The following is a 6425-nucleotide window of genomic DNA, read 5'->3' as shown; positions in this document are numbered from 1 at the left end:
AAATTTTTTTATTTTGCGAACTGATAGTATTAAGGATCTTGGAGTACTTATCGATTCAAAGCTTCACTTTCATCAACATGTAGATATTTTATTTTCACAAACTATGAAATTACTAGGATTAATTCGCACCATTACGTTTTCCTTCTCTACCTTAGACAGTCTTTTGATGCTGTATACTGCTTTAATCAGATCCAAACTGGAGTACGCTTCTGTTGTTTGGAATTCGATAACGAATACTGACTCCAGCAAACTTGAGCGTATACAAAGAAAATTTGCAGCTCTCTGTCATAATAGATTTTTTAAAGATATAGATTATCATTATTTTAGTATTTTGGATAAACTAAATCTGCAAACCTTGGATGTCAGACGGCGTCATATTGATGCTTTGTTTTTAATAAATGTTTTTAGAGGCACAACATATTGCTCCTCTGTCCTTGATGCGGTCGGTTTGCGGGTTCCTTCTCGGAACATTCGAAATTTTTCTACATTTAGCTGTTCTTTCAGTCGCTGTCCCACAGCTAGATGTGTTGTTGCTGCAAATTTTGTTTGCGAACTTGTAGACATTTTTAGTAAATCTAGTTTAAGTTTGAATTGTTTAGTTTGATAATTTTTGTACTTTTGGTTGTTTTTTACTATTTGCACTGTCTTTTTAACTTGTCACTGGCTTTTGAGCTAAGTATGCAATTAGTTTTTTTGCTGTTAATTGTTTTTAATTTTCCTAATACTTAACGTTTTTGACCTGTTATTATCTATGTGTGTATTGTCTTGATTTTTATTATTGTCTGTTGTTTGTTGTTTTATATTTTCCGTGCTGACTCTGTAATTGGCCTCCGCTGTTGAGCTCGGCACGTAAATAAATAAAGCATTGAATTGAATTGAATTGAATTGAATTGAATTTTATTTCCATGGATCCTCATATAGCTGGAACACCAGCGGATACAGAAATAGTCACTGAAAACAAGACAAATCACATCGATTACACAAATACAATAGATTACATAAAGAAAATTAATTACATAATTTCAATGCGTAATCCATCACAATTAGAATTGTGTCATTTAAAAAAATTATTACTGTCAGGAAAGGTGGATGAAAGATGAAACATAATTTGACGATTTTTAATAAAGGTTGGAGTTTAAAAACTCGTCGACCGAGTAAAAAGTATCTGAGATCAACAATGATTTTAAAGCTTCAAAAATTTTCTAAAATTCTTATACTTTACGGCAATTTATTATATAATTTACTGGCCTTGTTTACCATATTATTCTGAAAAAGGGCTGTCCTACATGCTCAGATATATAATTTATTTTTGCCTCTAATATTGTACTCGTAATTATGGAAATTACATTCCAGTTTAGCTCTCAATTGTTTGATGAAATATAATACGATCAAGGTATATCATGGTCATAATTTTAAATTGGAAAAATATACTTCTACAAGGCGTGAAACAAGCAGGCATTTCAGGAGTAGAAAGAGGGAATATCTGAGAGACAAAATAAATGTTCTCGCAATGAACAGTAAGAACAAAAACATTAATAACCTGTATAAAGGAACAAATGAATTTAAGAGGAGTTATCAACCTAGAAGTAACTTAGTGAAGGATGAGAATGGTGATCTGCTTGCAGATTCCCATAATATTTTGAATAGGTTGAGGAACTACTTCTCTGTTATTTAATGTACAAAGGGTCAGTGATAGGACTCTTTTGAAGAGCATAATGAACCTTTGGGTTCAATAAAATGTTTGGAAGTTCTTGAGTACCTGTGTGACTGGTGCCTTCTCAAGAATGGCTCAGCTCCATGAAGTTATTTACATGGGATCAGTGATGTAAGGGAGATACAAATACATACAGCTGCTCCGTTAGAATATGATCCTAGACCTTTTGGGGTTAAATTGCTATTGCAAACTTGAAAAGTTATAAATCAGTAGGTAGTGATCAATATATGTCATGAAGAAGGCTGAACTCCTGAGAAAATGTGGTTGCACTGTCATATACTTTGAATGGAATTTAATATAAACTGTCACAAACCAAGAAGAGATACATGCGACAGATATTTTAGGTTTTCACATCCTCCATAGGATGAAGAGGAAGACTTGTAGAGAATGAGCAGTATGATCATATAAAAAGTTAGAAATGACATGGATTTTGAAGAGTGAGATAGAGGTAGAGACAAGGAAGGATGACAGTATTCTAAAATATTTTGATATAAACTAGAAGTAAAAACTGAGGAAACTAAGTATATGTTGCTGTCTCATCACCAAAATGCAGGGCAAAATCATGATATAAAGATAGGAAACAGATGTTTTAAAAATGTGGCACAATTCAGATATTTGGGGACAACGATAACAGATCGAAACATGATTCAGGAGGAAATTAAGAGACGATTGAACTCGGGTAATGCTTGCTACCATTCAGTCCAGAATCTTTTGTCTTCTTGTCTGCTGTCCAAAAACATTACAATTAGAATATACAAAACTATATTTTTTCCTGTGGTTCTGTATGGGTGTGAAATTTGGTCTCTGACATTAAGGAACGGACATATACTGAGGGTGTTTGAGAACAGGGTGTTGAGGAGAATATTTGGCCCGAAGAGAGATGAAGTGACACAAGGCTGGAGAAAACTGCATAATGAGGAGCTTCATAACTTGTACTCTTCTCCAAGTATAATTAGAATGATCAAGTCAAGGAGGATGAGGTGGGCAGGGCATGTAGCATGAATGGGGGAGACGAGGAATGCGTATAGGATATTGGTGGGAAAGCCAGAAGGAAAGAGACCACAGGGAAGACCAAGGCATAGGTGGGTGGACAATATTAAAATGGATCTTAGAGAGATAGGATGGGATGTTATGGATTGGATTGATCTGGCTCAGGATAGGGACCAGTGAAGGGCTCTTGTGAACACGGTAATGAACCTTCGGGGTTCCATAAAATGCTGGGAAATTCTTGAGTAGCTGCACAACTGGTGGCTTCTCAAGAAGGGCTCACCTCAATGAAGTTCGTTAGATTAATTTCTTTCCCAGAACAACATCTGTCGGGGCGTGAAGTTGACCACTCGCCTTCAACTAGGACCGAGGTGAAGAAAACGGGTATTCAAAGCGTAGTGCTTAATCGGTTAAGCACAGGGACAAATTTACTTACTTACCGCAACATTCGAACGGAACGCTTGGAAGGCGCCTGTTTTGTTAGGGACATTGTGATTGGTTCACATCTATGTGATAGATGTCCAGAGGTGAATTGTGATTGGTTCACACAAATGTGATAGGTGTCGAGAGGTGAATTGTGATTGGTACTGGTGAGCGATCAGTATGACATCTACTCATAGATGGCTGAAGACTACAACGGAACTGGCGCCTAAGCATGTCTCCCTTCCCTAGTTCTCCCAATCTTCCTGCCCCTTACAAACACACATACACACAGGGTCCACTTCTATGCACTCTACCGACAGTGCATTCAACCAAACAACAAAAGATAAAGCCCGCGACGTGCTAGAAGGCACATATGAGCGCAAATGAGCGTAGTACCGATTACGGTACTGATAGAATTAACAATGCACAAATGTGTCTATGGATCGATATTAAATAAGCTGCATTATCTTCATCTAGCATCACAGTCTTACGTGTAATACAACGCCCCACAAAACTTATTAACTTTAAAAGTTTAAAATTTCACCACATGTTTCGGCCAATATGACCATCGTTAAGTTGTTAATTTTTTTTTTTATGAGGAAGCCGCTGTCTGCTGTTGTTACACATGCACATTCCTTCGATGCGTTGTGTTCTTCCTTGCTGTGTTTGATGCGTTTCTTGTTCCTGAATTATTTTCAGCGTAACAGTGAGAAAAAGAGACGTGCAAAATCAGGAAGAGTATAAATGAGATTCCTGAGATGTGTAAAGCGATGTACAAGACTTGATAACATTAGAACTGAAGATATAAGGGTATAATTAGGAGTGTTATCAATGAATTAGAGAATAAGACGATACAGGCAGGTTTGCCTTGAACATGCGGAAAGGATGGAAGAAGGACGAGTGCCGAAGCAGGCTCTTTGGTAGCTGGTAAAAATAAAATCCTGTTAGACCACGCAAAAGGTGGAATTCGTCGAATCTGGTACAGGCTGTTAGCCATGAATTTGAGAAGAAGATTCTGTCTTTACAAGGAGGTAGTTTGCCACTTGAATATGTAAATGATATTACATTCCATCAGACAGAAGTTAACATCCGATTCACGCACGCGTACCCACACCCATGTGACTTTGATTTCGTAATTAATGTTGGCTGTACGAGCATTCATTTATAATTCCAAAATCATACTACCGAAAACTCCAGAGATTTTAATTCAGACGTATTCCACTGGAAAATAGCAGCTAACAAGGAACATATTGGGGATATTTCATACGTCGAGCAGTCGTGCAGCAATTTTCAAGCTTTTTGTGTTGCAGCAGATGAACAGTGAGTTTCATTTTCAAGATGCAAGTTAGGTTATTACTCAGCACTGCTGCTTTGATCAGTACGCCGTATGTAGAAATTAACTGAAAATTATTTTGTTTAATACTGTACTTTCGTCTTTCCATTCTCCCTTTTATCCCTAACCATCTTATCTCCTTTGTTCGGTGCTATTTAATAATTATTAAATTTTAATTTTGCATTTATCACATGATTTTATATTAACAGAAAATGAATAATTTTAATCAGTTCAAATGACCATGCTGAGACTAGCACAACTGGACATCCAAACAAAGAAGTTCCTGAGTAAAAAGGAAGGAACCACGTGTATTGTTTTAAGTTAGAACTTCGCACGTAACGGGTTTTCTGGGTCAGTTCGCGATGACCGCGAAGACTGCTAATTCGTTCCCGGCTCATGACGTACCAAGAAACGTCATCACTGGGTTCTATTTTTGATACACTTCCGGTATTCATGCGCTAGTGGAAATTCAAACTAGATGGCAGTATGGCTGTTATTTAAGCATGGTGTCTGTTGTATCACTAAATTCTTCACACATATAATGACCATCGTTAAGTTGTTAATTCAGAATAATACTGTATTACTTTTAGTCAGAATAATGTTACTCTTGTAACATTATTATTACTTCATTTTGCAGAACTGATCAAATTTTACTCCTTTTAAAATTTTGCTTGTTAGAGGTACACCAATTTCTGTAAATTGATACATTTTTCCTGAGAATTTGAATATAACAGGTGCTTAACTTTTTGTCAAGACCTCTGCATGAGATGTGATTTCTGACTAGCATCCTTGCAAAGCTATCGTTACTAGCATTCACCTATTGTCAAACCTCTTTTTTATTCCTGTTACATATATTGAGCTCATTTGTTTCCCTTCTGTTATTAATTACTATGTAATGAATACAATAACAACAACCAGTCACATCAAAGGATTAATCCACTGTGAAGTGTGTGTCCACACCATGTTCAAAAACCAGGCAGAAATCTCCTTATGCTTCTTGATAGCAGATGAATGACCTTTGCAAATATTAAAATATGTTAAAAAAAGAGTGATTAGCAAGAATCACAAGTATTAATAGCATAGAGCCTTACTGTTGCTGTACTCATCTTGCTACAGCATCCACTAGGACACAGTGTGCATCTTGTTTGGTACAACTATCATATTACAGCATTTGGAAAGCATATAATCATAACTGCTATTCCCCTTTGGCTGGAAATCCACTGATTCATGTTAGTTCCAAAGAATCACTCTAGTATTTTGTTAACTGTTCATACCTGGGGAATGTCTAACAAAAACTATTATTCTTTAGCACTTTGTTCTCTCCCTTTCACCTGCAGACCTGTAAACAGTCGTCGTCATCATCATCATCATCAGTAATTTGTCAGACGACAGGTCCACAGTCTCTTCCAAAACAATTCCTCCACTTAATGCGATCTAGAACTTTCTCCTTCAAATGACAGTATCCTCTTCTGTCCCCAAGGTCATCCAGCATCTTCTTACGTCTTCTTCCTCGTCTTCTTGTCACTTCTATCCGCCCATCTATCTTTCCTTCAATAACTTCTTTTAGAAGGCAGTTTCTGCGTAAAACATGACCAATCCAATTAGCCTTCCGTTTTCTTATTTCGTGTAGGATATTCCTCTGCTCACTGACTCTAATTAACACTTCTTCATTTCTCACATAATCGGTCCAACTGATCTTCTCCATCCTTCTCCAACACGACATTTCGAAACTTTCCAGATGTTTCTGATCTACTGCCCTAAGTGTCCATGTTTCAGCCCCATACAAAGCTATGATCCAAATGTAGCATTTCTCTAGTTTCTTCCTCAAATTTTGGTCCAATTTGCTGGTAAAAAGATTCTTCTTCTTGCTAAATGCAGCTTTTGCCATGGCAATCCTGGATTTAATTTCACTAGTACACCTTCCATCATCTGTTAACAAGCTACCCAAATATTTAAAACATTTCACAT

Source organism: Cryptotermes secundus, unplaced genomic scaffold (assembly GCF_002891405.2).
Source record: "Cryptotermes secundus unplaced genomic scaffold, Csec_1.0 scaffold621, whole genome shotgun sequence".
Lineage (NCBI taxonomy): Eukaryota > Metazoa > Arthropoda > Insecta > Blattodea > Kalotermitidae > Cryptotermes > Cryptotermes secundus.
The sequence above is the reverse complement of the archived record's forward strand: the minus strand, read 5'-3'. Positions refer to the sequence as shown.